The sequence below is a fragment of the Rattus norvegicus genome, chromosome 18 (assembly GCF_021556685.1).
Source record: "Rattus norvegicus strain SHRSP/BbbUtx chromosome 18, alternate assembly SHRSP_T2T, whole genome shotgun sequence".
Classification (NCBI taxonomy): Eukaryota; Metazoa; Chordata; class Mammalia; order Rodentia; family Muridae; genus Rattus; species Rattus norvegicus.
In genome coordinates, this window is record NC_141551.1 from 18901637 (window position 1) to 18920225 (window position 18589).

Consider the following 18589-nt stretch of genomic DNA (forward strand, 5'->3'; position numbering starts at 1 on the left):
GCTCACAAGGGCAGTACTGATCAGAGCCATCTGATGGTTGTTGAAATCATCACACATTGACCTTTCACTTAAGGTCGTCAAGTGAACAGCGATATCAAAGCTTCAAGCCACTAAATGAACCAGAATGGTGCTTTATTTCACTCTTACACATGTGAGTAAATCTATTTGTCTCCTCATCTGTTAAAAGCCTTGAAAAAAAGTTTACACCCACTTTTCCTCCTTATTTTAGCTGCTATTGTGAGGACATTCTGAGACAAACTCCCACATGTTAGGTACCTTGGTAGAAAAATAAAAATAAAAATTATGTACATGTAGGAAATTTGACTAATTATTTCACCTGGGTGATGGAAGAAATCCTACAACCACCTTCCAGTTGAAAAAGTCTGCCCTGTCTTTTGCTTATACAGACCTGGACCTGTTGATTTCTGAAGCAATCAATATGGTGATCTAGCTTAGCTGAAATAAACTACCTAAGGACAGAACACAATATAACTTTAGGAACTTTGTCTTTATGACTGACAAAAAAAAAAATGGAATGACTATTAATGACATTCTCTACTTTCAATTCTTTGCCAGTGTACATTCTGAAAATTATAGTCCTTTTTCTTTGAGGCAGAGTTCTTAGCTTCCACTCAGTTTCCATTTAAATATTAATAAGACCCCCATCTGAATGGCACATGCTGATGTTTGGCTGGTGTACTTAACCACTGGTATTTTCTGTAGATTTAAAGACAGTTTCTTCCTTTTTCCTGTGTGACTACTTCTCTTTGGATTCTCTAGCTACAGGAAACAGACATGTTTCCTGTTTCTTTTCACTCCTGGTTAGCTAGAAGATATAGAGGTTATCATGACCTCAAAATGGATTCTTATCTTTTGGGTATAGAACTATAATTTGAATTACTAACTGCTCCAAAACATGTTTACTTAATATTTTATCCTAGAATATTTAATGTGGGCCTCCTCTTATTAATCAACTTATTACATTCCTATTACTCTGTGCAATCATGGCATGTTTGAGTATGACATTCATGTGTTTTTTGTCTAATTCTGTCACCCTGTTATAAGAAATATGTAAGCTTTCTAATATCAACTGGAAATGAACAGTGATTTTTGTGTCTAACAGTAAATATTAAAAATACAAAACAACAAATATATTTATTATGAGACAGGATGATCAGCAATATTCCATTATTGATTTTTTAATTGGACTCATAATTATGTCAAAACTACAATTAGTGTGAATTAAAAATAAGTTCTGCTGATTAGAAGGATTTAAGTCCTTCTGAACAAACCTTGTAATACAAGCTTGTATAAAGCAGGAAATATTTATGATGGGACAGGATTTATTGTTTTAGACTCATGTATTGATGTCCTAAAGTTTCATGTGATCCTATTAAAAGGAGGACCTCCGTGTAGGTAGTTAAGTTTAAGGGAATGTGTAAGAGGGGTCCTTATGTAAAGAAACAGGTCTGTTTGGATGAAAGAACGTGGCATATATCTGCCTGCATCTTAGGATTTGGGTAGCAGCTTTCCGTACGTCAGAAAAAGAGGTGATCCTAAGCCCAGGCTATCTTCTACCCAGTACCCAGACTTCTAGCCTCCATAATTGTGAAAAAACAAATTTGTCTTCTCTAAGCATGGAGAATTTTTTACACAGTCCAAGATAATTGACACCTAAGGAATATTTTTTACAAATCTGTAATTATTTTTATGTACAAGGATAAGCCTGGTGAGAGATGTGAAAATGAATGTGGTTTGAACATTTAATTTCGAAGAGTTTCAACGATAGCTGTGTCTTTATTTCACAATTGAGAAACAGGCACAATTTCCATATATCAAATTGGACATATATATACATATATATATACAGATACATATACATATACATATACACATACACATACACATACACATACACATACACATACACATACACATACACATACATATACATATACATATACATATACATATACATATACATATACATATACATATACATATACATATACATATACATATACATATACACATACATATATATGTTTGGGCAAAGAGGTGTGGGTAGGCACTTGTTCTTAACCCAACATCTTGGAGTGTGTTCTAAGATTGGCTTTCATGAAAAGAATGAGCATTGAGAATGGTATACATCTTCTATTCCTCCCTAGGAAGGACAGTTCCATCTCACACAACATGTGTGTAGTAAATACAGTAGTGAATCATACAAAGAGAATATAATCTAACTTCACAGACTCTCTCTCTCTCTCGCTCTCTCTCTCTCTCTCTCTCTCTCTCTCTCACACACACACACACACACACACACACACACACACAAACAAACAAAGAATTGATACATGGTAATGAAAGTTGGGTGAACAACAAGAAATCTTAAGTATTGGATGAAAATTTTGTCCTGTTCTGGTTCAGTCTCATCTGAAGTGAAACTTTCCTTATCAACTTGATTAAGTAATTAAGTAATGTTAAATATAAAATAGCAAAATCTAGCCATGGTAGGTACTTTACAATTGTTAGAAAGCTTTAGCCTTTTGTCTCACATCCACTTTGATGCAAGTGGCAGTGACAAATGTGTGTTGTGGAGGAGACCTAATCTGTAGCACAAATATAAATCATGAAAGCATCTGTCTATAGGCCCACAAAGTTAGGTCTAAAACATGATTTTTCAGATATTAAAAAATATTATATTTAATATGAAAATAATAATACTTCTTGAAAGTTTTAGAAAATCTTCCAAAATAGCAACTACCTCTTATTTTAAGAGTATGGTTTCTTCTGAAAATAGAAAAACATTGAAAATTAAGGCTAGTATACACGTAAAGTCATTTTAATGTCCATTTTTTAGAAGTGTCTATAATCTTTTAAAAATTTTTTTCTCTGGAAAATCAGTTTCCAATCAGAAGGTTCTAGGCCTTCTTAGCTTTGTGACTATTCCCCCTTGTCCCAATTTGTAAATGTTCATTTGTTTATAATGGTAATTTCTGTCACAGTGCATTATGTGGATGGCCTCACACAAGGCCAGCTGTCCAGTGGGGATGTCTTCACTTCGAGCAAATTTGTTAGTTGGTAGAATTGGGGCATCGTGCTGCACCAGAGCACTGAACTGTATTTTCTGCCTGCGCCTGAACACATTTCATTAAATTCATTCATATCCACTTACTCTCACTAAGGCAACACCATTGCTCTTGTAGTCACTGTGTCCAATGCCAGTGGTAGTTTTAGCTTCTCAACCTGCTCAAGGAAACAGTTTATTATTTTTCATTTTTCAAATGATGTCTTAGCTATCCAATACTGTGAATCACTCCAATGTGTCATCATCACAGATAGGATTAACGTGTTGGTCAGGATCTAGGTAAGTAAAAGAGGTGTTAGGAGCATGAACTTGGGGCTCCAACAGGCATCCCTGAATTCCACCTATCTGCCTCCTCTTTGATTCTCCATGGTTTCTGGGTTCTGCTGGAGTTCCTATACTGAGTTCCTTCATGGATGCACTATAACTGATAATACGAAATTAAACCTTTTCTCCACATGTTGTTTTCAGTAATGGTGTTTGTTGCAGCAACAAATACCAACCTAGAACAAAAGCTTACATCATATAATTTTAAATGTATAATCTAGCATTTGAAGAAGTTACTTTTTAGTTCAGGAACGATCATCTTGTTTCATTTTGAAATCTACACCGTGCGATTGCCTTACTCTTCGATCATATTGCTTCCAGTAGTTTATTATTCATTGTCCATCTCACTAAGATATTTTTAAAAGGAACTTCTTTACATTTATTTTCATTTCCAATTAATTAATTGTCTCTGTCTTAGAGTATACAAAAGAGAAGAGAGTGTAGGACCCCTAGAGCTGAAGTTATAGGTGGCTATGTGCTGCTGCGTGTTTATTCTGTGAACTAAAATCAGGTCCTCTGAAAGAGCCATTTATGCTCTTAACACAGACCCTTTCCTTTATATAGCCTGCTAAAAGTCTTACTGTTTCTATTCAGAATTTTCAAATTTATATACTTTTTATCATTTTGCAGTTAGTTATTCCAGTCTACATAGCAGTCTTTCTTTTATTGACTCTATACCTTAACCTAAATCTAATATTTAATTCATTGAAAATTCTATAGACAAAGTGAAGTGTATGTTTTCAAGTGGCAGAGAACAAAAGCAAATAAGAGATTGTTTTTCCACTTCATACAAAACCCACTAAATGTGCTAACTCACTTGCATCCACTGCTTAATCAAAACTGAAGTTGGGTACCCTAAGGGTTAGGTTCAGGTTACAGTTCTCATTGTTGGTATGGTCACATGTTTACAAGCTTCTAAGCTGGTGACTAACCTTTGTATTTTGTGTTTGAACAGGGCTGTATAATTTCATTGTGCTTAAAAACAAAAACAAGAGTAAAAACAAAAAGCCCTCCATATGTTAATAAGAATCAGGAGAGAGAACCTGCTTTGGCTGTGCTGGAGAGATCTGGGCATTAGCAACTAAGACTGCTTCTCTAGAGTCTGTTTGCCTCACTCCACATTGCTAATGAAGTGGAATTCATTTCACCTCACTCCACCTTTAAAAATCAAAGTTCAAATGTCCATATCAGACTCTTATGAAAGACGACGTCTTTTCTGCCTCCACAGTGGGGGTCTCCTCTTTGGGGAGCATTCTGTTCTATTAATTATTGTGCTTCAGTGCCATTATTATTCATGGACTCACATCTCCACATACTTGACTTAACACTGAGCCTGCAATTAATACTAATAAGAAGCAGCCTGGGTAGTGGGTGAAATTTCTGGTTTTGCCCACAGCCCCCCCTTTCTTTCTCTGCTCTGCACACAATGAACACAAATTCCTTTATTCAAAATTCAGCCTTTTGCACTTCCAGACACAATTTTATCTGCTGGGTTTTTAGGGGCAATGCTATAAAAATGCAATATTATTCCAAGATTTGAAAAACCCAATTTATCTTTTATATTTTTAATATAACCAGCACTCTGGGGACATAGAAAGTCTTTATTCATTCTTGTGAAGGTAGTTATTGTTGAGGTGGTCCCATATTAAAATAGTTGCTGATTACTGAGTTTATGTAATATGATGAGGCAGAATTTTTCAAGCAAGCAGTAGAATATACGCACTCAAGAAATTCCACATCAAAATAGCCAACATTCAAAGCTACCAGATAGAGTAGGAGGAATAATTCTAACTGTAAACTACAAACAATGACAACTGGACAGCTCTCAGGGTTCACAAAAAAATGGGAATTGACTTTTCATTCTAAGCAAAAAATCTGCTAGCATTGGTTTACCTGATCTGTTAATACAGAGGGAGCCACGTTTTATACTTTTGCTTTCCTGTCATGATACAATCATGATGGATTTGGGATTTTATTTCTTGCTTCAAACTGTATAACTGTGTGTCAACTTCATGCATACCCTTTTACTTGGTAAGGATAAGGGGAATGGAGTCTGTCCAGCTTTATCTCAGGTTTTCTTTTTATTAGAGTATTTAAAAAGGGGTTCTATATTATGCCCAACTATCCCTCTTGTTATCCAGATTTCTACATCTTCCCCAAGGTCTAGGCCAGTGAATAACCATGACTTCTTCCTTTTCTACAGTCAGAAAGATCTAGCCTGAGTCTCACAACCAGTGCATCAACCAAGTGTGTTCTCCCCTTTGCACACGCTGTGTCTATCCCACAAAACTTAGCACTGACTGATGTTGTACCAAAACTTTGTACTCAGACCTTTCTACTCCAATATACTACACCTGGACTAGGAAGCACATCCTTTATTCCAACCCAGCCTCCTTTGCCCATCTGACTTTGTTCTATCCAAGCCCTTTCCAACCTCTGTACCCAACCATCTTTCCATCTTCTCGTATTGCCAAACCTTCTCCATCCACAACAAAACCAAAACTAACAAAGGAAGTTCACATGCCAATATATCACTTCAAGAATACCAACACTATGAATGATCAAGACTATACTTTTGTCTAAAATTCAATAATCCCCATAAATGTGTACAAATGAGGATTAACTAGATGAATCATAGGACACAGAGGTTTACAAAAAACAATAAAAAGATGTTCTCAAAAAAAACCCAAGGTCTTTAAAAAAAGAAAACAGAAAGAGACCAATGAAATCACAGGAAAAGAACTTAACAAATGCTTAATTGAACCCTGGAAAACACATATAGGAAACTGATGGGGGGTTGGGGATTTAGCTCAGTCATAGGGCGCTTGCCTAACAAGCGCAAGGCCCTGGGTTCAGTCCCCAGCTCCAGAAAAAAAAAAAAGAAAAAAAAAAAGAAAAAGAAAAAGAAACGGAAACTGATGGAAATGTCAAAGATACTCCAGAATGTGAGAATAAAATGTAAAAAAAAAAAAAGATAGAAAGGGATTTAAAGCTGAAATGAAGGGGGAATGAAAAATCCAATAGCCAAATTAGAAAACTCAAAGGCAAATCTTAAACAAAGAAGGAGTCAAACAGAAGATAGAATATAAAGTGTTGAAGATCAAAAGAGTAATTAGACCAAATACATAAGGAACATGAACAACTTTAAAATACACAGAAAAAGAACACAGAGGAACTATCAGGCACCATGGAAAATAAAAACAGCTTTACATTATAAGCATACAAAAAGAAGAATCTCAAATCAATGACATAGTCCAGATAGTGAACAAAATTATAGAAGAAAAATTTCCAAAACTAAGACACATATGAATACATGAAGTACACAGAATAACAAATACACAAGGTCAGGAGTTCAAATTCTTATGACATATAATAGCCGAATTAATTGTACATAACAAAATAAAATAAAAAAGAGAAAGAAAGAAAAAAACAAATCTTGTAGGTCCCATAAGAAGACATAACCACTGATTTCTGAATGAAACGAAGTCCAGAGGAGAATAGATCACTTCATGGCAAGTTCTCAATGACTGTGTAGTCCAACACAGAATATCATATTGAGCAAAACTATCTGCTACAAATGAGGAAGTAAAAACTTTACACGATATAAACATCCTTTAAAAATCCAACAGACCAAACCTTAAGAAAAAACAGAAAGCATTGTTTCTAACCTAAGAGATGAATGAGAATACAATAGACACTTTGGAAGAAAATGAGAAGCCAGAACATTTAAAATTCAAAATACAACTGAGCACACAAACAACACCACCAAAAATAAACAACACAATCATGATGACCAAAATTAACACACATATTTTATAATAACTTTAGATATTAATGGCCTCAGTTTGTTAATAAAATGACACGGCCATGTACATCGATCAAGAAACAAAATTCAACTATTTCTGTTTGTAATAAATCCATCTGAGTTTTAAATATAGACACCACCTTAGAGTAAACTACGGGATAAAAAAATGTTCCAGTCAAATGAACTAGGAAGCCAGAAGGAATCACTACCTCTATATCTGAGAAAATAAAATTTTAAACTAAAGTAATGCAAAGATATAGAGTTTCATCCCTCTATTCAGGAGAATAGTTCACCAAGAAAGTAAACATACTAAATGGTCCCCAAATACTTTAAAAATCTACTAATCGATTAAACGACACCAGTTAACACCAATCCACCAATAGTAGGTGATCTAAATGCTCTACTTTTTCAAACATATCATCTAGAAAAAAATTTTAAAATGTAAGAATTATTTAACATCATATAGTAAATGAGCTACGTATTCTGTAGTATATTGCCCGTAAAAGACCAATAAGTTTCTGAAATAGGTCACATCCTATAAAACAAAACAAATTCAAATTCAAGAAAATTGAAATCACGCCCTGTATCTTGAATAAAATTCAATAAAAGTTAAAATTCATATCAAACAAACCTCAAATAAATGCATAAAATCTTGGAGATTAAACCACTTATTGCTGATTGATAAATGGGTCAAAAAGTAATTAAAAATAAAATATTTCGTGTAGCTAAATGAAAATGAAAACAAACAGTACAAAACTTCTAGGACATATTGAATGTAGTCTGGCATGGGAAATTTATAGTTCAATTATCTACATTAATAAGTCAAAAAACATGAATAAATGACTTCATAATTCGACATAAAAATGGAAAAAAAAAGAACAAGCCAAAACCAAATGACAGCAAGAAATAATTAAAATCGGACTCCAAAACAATAAAATAGACCAAGGAAACAATATAAAAAAGCAATGAGTCTGAGGCACTCAACAAATCCAATAAAAGGGAGGACCCAAATAAACAAAATCAGAAATAAAAAGGAAAGTATGAGAATAGACACCAAAGAAATTCATAATATACATCATGAAGGAGGGAAATCATCTCCCTCCCCACTTGCCACAACAATAGCATCAACAACAAAACCACAATGAACTAACCCACCAATCATACAAACGACCAAACTAAAACAAACAAAACCAAGATGTTGACAATATAAGAAGACATAAAAATATGCATGTTGAATATCAAAAAATGAATTCACATCATAATTCTACCAGACATTTAAAGAAGATTTCCAGTCAATCCTCTTACAATTATTAAAAGCAAATAAAACAAAACAAAAACACACAGAAGGGGCACTCATAAACACCATTGAACGAGCCAATATTATTTAGGACACAAGTCAGATTGAAAGACAGAAGACCTCCCCCCAAAGTGAAATAAAACAAAATTAAATTAAATAAAAAATATCATCAACATGATCATCATGCTTCATCCCTGTAATGCAGGGGAGGCCCAACATAAACAAGTAAATCAATGTAATAAACCATATAATAGTTGTTTTATTCTATTTTTTTCTTTTTGTATTATTATATTTACAGCCTTATACATACAATAAAGGCAGTCACAAAACATTTCCTCCCTTTGAAAGTTACAGCTAAATGAAAATGTTCACAGAACAACTTCCAAAGTATTGGGATAAAAATCCAATACATAAATACATTTTTTGGATAGTTTATGTATTTACATTTCAAACGTTATCCACTTTCCCAGTTCCACCCTCTCCCATCCCCCCAACCACTGCCTCAATGAAGGTGCTCCCCGCAACCCAAGACCTCCCATCATCCCTCCATGGCATTCCACTACACTAGGGCATCAAGCCTTCACGGGACCAAGGGCCTCTCCTCCCATTGATGCCCTATAAGGGAATCCTCTACTTCGTATGCTGCTGGAGTCATGGGTCCATTCCTGTGCTCACTTATGATGGTGGTTTAGTCCATAGGAGCTCTTGGGGAGAGGCATGGTTGGTTGGTTGATATTGTTGTTCTTCTTATGGGGCTGCAAACCCCCTTAAGCTACCTCAGTCCTTCCTCTAATGCTTCCATTAGGGAACCACGTTCACAGTCCAATGGTGACCAGCAAGCATTCACGTCTGTATTTGTCAGGCTCTAGCAGAGCTTTTAGGACAGTTACATCAGGCTCTTCTCTGCATGCACCTCTTGGCATCCACAATTGTATCTGGGTTTGGTGACTGCATGTGGGATAGATCCCCATGTGTGGCTGTCTCTGGATGGCCTTTCCTTCAGTCTCTGCTACATACTTTGTCTCCATATTTCTTCCTGTATGTTGTTCCCCCTTCTTTTTTTTTTGGTTCTTTTTTTTTTTTCAGAGCTGGGGTTGTTCCCCCTTCTAAGAAGTACTGAAGCATCTACACTTTGGTTTTATCCTCATCTTGAGCATCATATTCTATGAATTGTATCTTCTGCATTCTGAATATTTGGGCTACCATACACTTATCAGTGAGTGCATACCATGTGTGTTCTTTTGGGATTGGGTTACTTCACTCAGAATGCTATTTCCTAGTTCCATCCATTTGCCTAAGAACTTCATAAAGTCATTGTTTTTAATTTCCTCCATTGAGGAAATATACCCCATTTTCTGTATCCATCCTCTCTTGAAGGATATCTGGGTACTTTCAACCTTCTATCTATTATAAATAAGGCTGTTATGAACATAGTGGAACATTTGTCCTTCTTCTTTATTGGAACATCATTTAGGTATACACCCAGGAGTGGTATAGCTGGGTCCTCAGGTAGTACTATGTCCAACTTTCTGAGGACCCGCCAGACAGATTTCCAGAGAGGTTGTACCAGCTTATAATAATGGAGGAGTGTTCCTCTTTCTCCACATCCTTGCCAGCATCTGTGGTCACCTGAGTTTTTGAACTTAGCCATTCTGACTAGATTGAGTTGTCATCTTGTGTTGTTTTGATTTGCATTTCCAGGATAACTAAAGATGTTGAAATTTTCTGTAGGTGCTTCATGGTCATTCAGTTTTCTGGAGTTGAGAATTCTTTGTTTAGCTCTATAACCCATTTTAAAAATAGGGTGACTTGACTCTGGAGAAACCAAACTTCTTGATTTCTTTGTATATATTGGTATTAGGTCTCTATCAGATGTAGGATTAGTAATGATCTTTTCCCAATCTGTTCATTGCCATTTTGTCCTATTGACTGTTCTTTGCAATTTTATGAGGTCCCATTAGTTGATTTGTGATCTTAGAGCATAAGCCATTTGTTTTCAGTTCAGAAAAAATTCCCCTGTACCTATGTGTTTGAGGATCTTCTCCACTTTCTCTTCTATTAGTTTTACTGTATTTGGTTTTATGTGGAGGTCCTTGGTTCATGTGGACATGAGCTTTGTACAAGGAGATAAGAATGCTCAATTTGCATTCTTCTACATGCTGACCTCAGGTTGAACTATCAACATTTGTTGAAAACGGCCCCCCACCACTGAATTTCAGCTCTTTTTGGGGACCATAGTTATTTGGGTTCATTGCTGGGTCTTCAATTCTATTCCATTGATATACCTGACTGTCTCTATACCAATATCATATAGTTTTTATCACTATTGCTCTGTAATTCAGCTTTAGGTCAGGGATGGTGATTCCCACAGAGGTTCTATTATTATTGATAATAGTTTTCAACATCCTGTGTTTTTTGTTATTCCAAATGAATTTGTCATATGATCTTTCTAATTCTAATTCTATGAAGAATTGAGTGGGAAATTTGATAAGGAATGAATTGAATTTCTAGATTGCTTTCAGCAAAATGACCACTTTTATGATATTAATCCTGCCAATCCATGAGCATAAAGATTTTTCCATCTTCTGAGATCTTCAGTTTCTTTCTTCAGAGACTTGAAAGTCTTGTCATACAAATCTTTTATTTGCTTGTTCAGAGTAACACTAAGGAACTTTGTAATATTGTTGACCATTGTGATGGGTGTCATTCCCCTAAATTCTCAGACTGTTTTTCCTTTGAATAGAAGAAAGCTACTGATTTTTTTCTTTTTTGTTTTTTTAATTAATTTATTTATTTTCATTAGATATATTCTTTACTTACATTTCAAATGTTATTCCCTTTCCCAGGTTCCTGTCCAAAATCCCTCACCCCCTCCCCCTCTCCCATATGGGTATTTCCCCCATCTTTCCCACTTACTGCCCCTCCATATTCCCCTGCACTGGGGGTCCAACCTTGGCAGGAGCAAGATTTTCCCCTTCCACTGGTAGACCTACAAGACTATTCTGTGCTACAGATGCAGTTGGCGCCCTGGGTCAGTCCATATATAGTTTTTCATTAGTGGTTTAGTCTCTGGAAGCTCTGGTTGGTTGGCATTGTTGTCCTTATGGGGTTGCAAGTTCCTTCAACTCTTTCAATCCTTCCTCTAATTCCCCCCAGGGGGTCCTGTTCTCAATTCAGTGGTTTGCTGCTAGCATTGAACTCTGTATTGGACATGCTCTGGATGTGTCTCTCAGGAGATATCTATATCCAGTCCCTTTCAGCATGCATCTTTTAGCTTCATCAATCTTATCTAGTTTTGGGATATATGTATGACACATGTGGGGCAGGTTCTGAATGACCATTCCTTCAGTCACTGCTCTAAACTTTGCTTCCATATCCCCACCTATGGATTTTTTTTTCTGTTTTTAAGAAGGAGTGGGAGCATTCACATTTTGGTCATCCTTCTTCTTGACTTTCCTGTGGTCGGTCTGTGGATTGCATTTTGGGTAATTCAAAATTTGGGCTAATATCCACTTATCAATGAGTGCATACCAAGTGTGTTTTTCTGTGGTTGGGTTACCTCACTCAGAATGATATTTTCTAGTTTATTCCATTTGCCTATGAATTTCAAGAAGTTATTATTTTTGATAGCCGAATAGTACTCCATTGTGTAGATGCACCACATTTTTAAAATCCATTCCCCTGTTGAGGAGCATCAGGGTTCTTTCCAGCTTCTGACTATTATAAATAAGGCTGCTATGAGCATAGTGGAGCATGTGTCTTTGTTGTATGTTGGAGCATCTTTTGGGTATGGGTCCAGGAAGGTATAGCTGGGTCCTCAGGTAGGGGAAAGTCCAATTTTCTGAGGAAACTCCAGACTGATTTCCAGTGTGGTTGTACCAGTTTGCAATCCCATCAACACTGGAAGAGTGTTCCTCTTTCTCTACATCCTCGATAGCATCTGCTGTCATCTGAGTTTTTTACCTTAGCCATTGTTACTGGTATGGGATGGAATCTCAGGGTTGTTTTGATTTGCATTTCCCTGATGACTAAGGATGTTGAGCATTTCTTTGGGTGCTTTTTGGCCATTCGATAATACTCAGCTGAGAATGTTTTGTTTAGCTCTGCAACCCATTTTTCAATACGGTTATTTGGCTCTCTAGAGTCTAACTTCTGGAGTTCTATGTATGTTTTGGATATTAGCCCTCTATCAACTGTAGGATTGGTAAAAGTCTTTTCCCTATCTGTTGATTGTTGTTTTGTCCTAATGACAGTGTCTTTTGCCTTACAGAAGCTTTGAAGTTTTATGAGGTCCCATTTGTAGATTCTTGATCTTAGAGTATTAGCTATTGGTGTTTTGTTCAGGAAATTGTCCCCAGTGCCCATATGTTTGAGACTCTTCCCCACTTTTTCTTCTATTAGTTTGAGTGTATCAGGTTTGATGAGGAGGTCCTTGATCCACATGGACTTAAGCTTTGCACATGGTAATAAGAATAGATCGATTTGCATTCTTCTACATGGTGACCTCCAGTTGAACCAGCACCATTTTTTGAAAGTGCTTTTTTTGCTCCTTTGTCAAATATCAAGTGACCGTAGATATGTGGGTTCATTTCTGGGTCTTCAATTCTTTTCAACTGATCTACCTGCCTGTCTCTGTACAAATACAACACAGTTTTTATGACAATTTCTCTTTAATACTGCTTGCAGTCAGGGATGGTGATTCCCCCAGAAGTTCTTTTCTTGTTGAGTATAGTTTTTGCTATCCTGGGTTTTTTGTTGTTCCAAATGTACTTTCAAATTGCTCTTTCTCTCTTTTTTTGACCCCATTGATAAGATATAATTGCCCACTTAAACATACAAAGCCTGGTATCATCCATCCCTTGAGAATATTAATAACAACCTATAAATACACAGAGTGGAATCTTTATGTCAGCCTCCATTGTCCTGCCACGGCTTCTCTCTCTCTCCCTCTCCTCTCCACCTTTCCAGTCTCCTCCTCTTCCTTCATGCTTCTCTCCTACCCATCTTTCCTTCTCCCCCAGTGACAGGCCTCCTTCTATCCTGTAACTGCCCTTCACCTGTATTTTACAAATTCAATGGGGAGAAGGTTCTGGTGAAGTCACCTGATTCCTGAGTATGTGACTAGGCAACTGTCTTTGGGGCAGTGGAATTAGCATCAAAATACAGATAACTCCAGGGCAAACCACAACATTTCCCCCTTTTTGTCCCGTTAAAAAAGCCTTTTCACTTATATATAAATTGAGCACAACTATTACCATTCTACAATTCATAAAGCATATGATATACTCAACACTCAGTCCATCACTATATCCATTAAACAGAACATTTAGTTATCTATTCAGCTTAATAAAGGCTTAAAATCTATATTATATCTTGGCTAGCTTGTATACTATCCGATAACTATCCAATAAAATATGTATATTCAGAGTTAAACAGCCTGATAGGTTATGAGACTATAATCAGTCTTCAACCCATCAGAAATCTGAGAATGACCAAGTATCTATTCACATAGGAAGCCTAACCCGGCTTCTAGAACTGAGCGGTTGTAGAGACAAAACTCCACTAGCACAGTCCCCTGTTAGCAATATGTGAGCACAAGTCTTCAGCCTTCTGGCCCAAAATCAACTGACAGACACTTGAAATGCAGAGTTTGAAGGGCTGATCACCCTTTCTTGGCAGAGTTTATCAATGAACTATTCTGCATAATTTGTCCTTTTCTGGACAGTATTGGTCTGCCAATGAAACAGGCTATTTTGTCCAGTGGCTGCCTAGCCACAAAGTATTGCCTCACCTGGATGTAGAGATGTTCAAATTCTTCATTAACTCCGCCAAAGTGGAACTATTAAAAGCAGATCTGTCTCAACAAAAGATAAATAACTTTAAATCTCGAATCTTGTGGATTTCTGACATTTTTGAAAACCATATACCTATATAAGACAATCTATACTGTTGTCTTTATATCTTAATAATATCTTCAAAGTACTATCACAAAGTCAGCAATATGTTTACTATTTGGCCCTTAACTCACATGTGTTTAATCAACTCTGAAGTATGTAATGACATCAATAGAAGGACTGGCTCTAAACCTTGTACTTTTAAACTTTTAACAAATAACAAATTCTATATGAAAGCAAAGATGTGATTTTTAGCTTAGTTAACAAATGAGATTACGACTGTATAACTCAATCTAGCTAATTCCTCCCTGTTAAATTACAACCATTTCTAAATTCCTCATAAAAACATCTTTAGAATAACCACTTTCAGCCCCCAAAAGTCCAGGGAATTGGGGCAACTACTCCTCTATGACTTCTTCAAGCTGTACATGGGCATTGAGATATCCTTGGTGGTAGGGGCTAGGAAGAATGAAGCAAATGCACTAGCCAATGTGTCCTGACTGGACCGAGCTGAAGGTTCTTGAGATCAGGAATCCAAGTAGGCACACTCTGTAAAACACAACTCTCAAGACTAAAGTTTAGAATCAAAATCTCTTTTTGTTTGATTCTCTTGAATCAATTTTTTCAGGTGGTTTACCTCTATCAAATCTAATCAATATGACTCTGTGAGGTTTCCAGAGCCTAATCATACTTTTTAAAGACACAAAGGCAAAATCTTTCTCCTAAAATACTGTGTTCCTTAGTCTGTAACCAGAAAAGCTGTGTCTTACACTGTCTCCCAGAGTAATACTATAACCAAAAAACTCAAAGTCACACCCATCATGAAGATTAAACATTTTTTTTAAAAAGAAAGGAAGATAAACAATGAGCCTGATAGGCTTTTGTACTCTGCAATACCAGGAAATTAACCCAAAATTCCTTTGGAGCCCTTGTTAAGAGAATCTGAGCTCCTGTTGTGGTAGATATAAAAAATAATCACAAACCCTAGCTAGCCGGCATCAATGGCCATACGGCCTTAGCAGAGTAATTAATAAAAGAAACCAAATACCTTCTATCAATTCCAATATCACTAAGCAACATATCAAACCAGGACTTTAGTCCAAAACATATCCATCTGTTAAGCTCTCTACCCAGGGCCACAGATTTTTATTTAACGTTAATAACTTCTATAATATATGTCTGCATTCACTCTCCCTGGTGTTACAGACACTTCATCACAACTCTCTACTTGGAGTTAGTGACGAATTTTTCCCTCTCTCAGTCCCGAACCATAGATGAAAATCCCCACGTGATTCAGGTAATCTCTTTACTCTCCTTAAAACAAACTTAAACACCTATTAATTCTAAAACCAATAAGCAACTTAAAACTCAAGACTTCAGCCCAAAATATATGTTAAGCTCTCTACCCAGAGCCACAGATTTTTCTTTAACCTTAATAACTTCTATAATATATGTCTGAATTCACTCTGTCTGGTGTTACGGACATTCAACACAACTCTCTACTTGGAGGTAGTGACTAATTTTTTCCCTAAGTTCTGAACCGTAGATGAAAATCCCTACCTGATTCAGGTAATCTCTTTACTCTCTTCTTTCTAAAAACAAACTTAATCACCTTTTAATAATATCTGTAATTGAGAAGTAGCTTGTCTAACTAGGATTCCAACCCAAAATTCCTGTGGAGCCCACTTTAAAAAGAATATGAGTATCCTGAAAGACTTTCTAAAAAACTTTCTTTAAAAAGCAGCTCTTAATCACTAATTCTCTTGCTGCCATTACTTATCACACAGCCTGGGACCTACAACTGTCAGCCCAGGCTGCTTCACTGTTCCTTTGTTAAATGCCCGTGCTTGAGATATCACATGACTTTACATGGCGCTGGGCTCGTCTTTCTTAGAAAATAAAAACTTTCTCTCAACTCTTAGGATTACTAGTGGATTCTTGTCCATCACATTGGTTCACCATTTGTTGTTGTATAAAAAACAAAACAAAACATCCCAACTCTGTGGTGGGCCAGTGTCTCTTGCTGCCACACACTTTCCTACACTCAAACCATCACATAAAAGAACACACGACACAATAATCTTTGACCCAATTGATAAGATATAATTGCCCACTTAAACATACAAAGCCCGGTACCATCCATCCCTTGAGAACTTTAATAACAACCTTTAAATACACAGAGCTGAATCTTTACATCAGCCTCCATTGTCCTACCACGGCTTCTCTCTCTCTCTCCCTCTCCTCTCTGCTCTTTCTATCTCTATAAAGAATTGAGTAAGAATTTTTATAGGGATTGCATTGAATTTTTAGATTACTTGTGGCAAAATGGCCATCGTTACTATATTAATCCTGCTAATTAATGAGCATGGAAGATCCTTCCATCTTCTGAGATCTTTCTCAAATTCTTTCTTAAGAGACTTGAAGTTCTTGTCATACAGATTCACTTGCGTGGTTAAAGTCTCGCCAAGATATTTTATATTATTTGGGACTATTGTGAAGGGTGTCATTTCCCTAATTTCTTTCTAGGCTTGTTTCTCTTTTGTGTAGAAGGAAGGCTACTGATTTGTTTGAGTTAAATTTATACCCAGACACTTTGCTGAAGTTGTTTATCAGATTAAGTAGTTCTCTGGTGGACCTTTTGGGGTCACTTAAGTACACTATCATATCATCTGTAGATAGTGATATTTTGATTACTTCCTTTCCAATTTGTATCTTTTTCACCTCCTTTCTTTGTCTGATTACTCTGGGTTGGACTTCGAGTACTATATTAAATAAGTAGGGAGAGAGTGGGCAGCCTTGTCTAGTCCCTGATTTTAGTGGGATTGCTTCAAGTTTCTCTCCAATTAGTTTGATGTTAGCTAGTGGTTTGCAGTATATTGCTTTTACTATGTTTAGATATGGGCCTTGAATTCCTGATCTTTCCAGGACTTTTATCATGAAGGGGTGTTGAATTTTGCCAGATATTTTCTCAGCATCTAATGAATTGATCATGTGGTTCTTATTTTTCAGTTTGTTTATATAGTGGATTACATTGATGGATTTTCGTATATTAAACCATCCCTGCATTCCTGGAATGAAACCTACTTGATCATGATGGATGATCGTTGTGATGTGTTCTTGGATTCAGTTTGCAAGAATTTTATTGAGTATTTTTGCATCAATATTCACAAGGGAAATTGGTCTGAAGTTCTCTTTTTTGTTGGGTCTTAGTGTGGTTTTGGTATAAGAGTAATTGTGGCTTTGTAGAAGGAATTTGGTAGTCCTCTGTCTGTTTCTATTTTGTGGAATAGTTTGGATAGTATTGTTATAAGATCTTCTATGAAGTTCTTTTAGAATTCGGCACTAAACCCATCTGGTCCTGGGATCTTTTTGTTTGGGAGACTTTTAATAACTGCTTCTATTTCTTTATGAGTTACGGGGTGCTTAAATGGTTATTTGTTCCTGATTTAACTTTGGTACCTGGTACCTGTCTAGACAATTGTCAATTTCTTCCAGATTTTCCAGTTTTGTTGAATATAGGCTTTTGTAGTAGGATCTGATTTTTTTTTAATTTCTTCAGGTTCTGTTGTTATATCTCCCTTTCACTTCTGATTTTCTTAATTTGGATACACTTTCTGTGTCCTCTGGTGAATCTAGCTAAGGGTTTATCTATCTTGTTGATTTTCTCATAGAACCAGCTCCTGTTTTTGTTGATTCTTTGTATAGTCCTTTTCATTTCTACTTGGTTGATTTCATCCCTGAGCTTGATTATTTCCTGCCTTCTACTCCTCTTGGGTTATTTATTTCTTTTTTTTCCTAGAGCTTGTAGGTGTGCTGTCAAACGGCTGACATATGCTTTCTCCTGTTTCTCTCTGCAGGCACTCAGAGCTATGAGTTTTACTATTAGCACTGCTTTAATTGTGTTCCATAAGTTAGGGAATGTTTTAACTTCATTTTCATTAAATTCTAAAAAGACTTTAATTTCTTTATTTCTTCCTTGTCCAAGTTGTCATTGAGTAGAGCATTGTTCAACTTTCATATATATGTGGGCCTTCTGTCATTATTGTTTTTATTGAGTTCAGTGGGATTGCTTCAAGTTTCTGTCCATTTAGTTTGATTTTGTCTACATTTTTGCTATATATTGCCTTTAGTATGTTTAGGTATGGGCCTTGAATTTCTGATCTTTCTAAGGCTTTTAACAT

At 36.1% G+C, this 18589-nt stretch overlaps 1 long non-coding RNA gene across 6 annotated transcripts in view; it reads right to left on the minus strand.

The window, feature by feature from the left end:
* The window catches only part of LOC102547510 (uncharacterized), a 205739-nt gene that overhangs the window by 93831 nt on the left and 93319 nt on the right, over positions 1–18589 (minus strand). Inside the window, exon 4 of one of the 6 annotated variants that reach the window (XR_015642490.1) lies at positions 14306–14368. The exons of the other annotated variants lie outside the window; for them this stretch is intronic. This is a non-coding gene — a long non-coding RNA (uncharacterized LOC102547510). The remainder of the gene's footprint in view (positions 1–14305; positions 14369–18589) is intronic. 6 annotated transcript variants of the gene reach the window in all.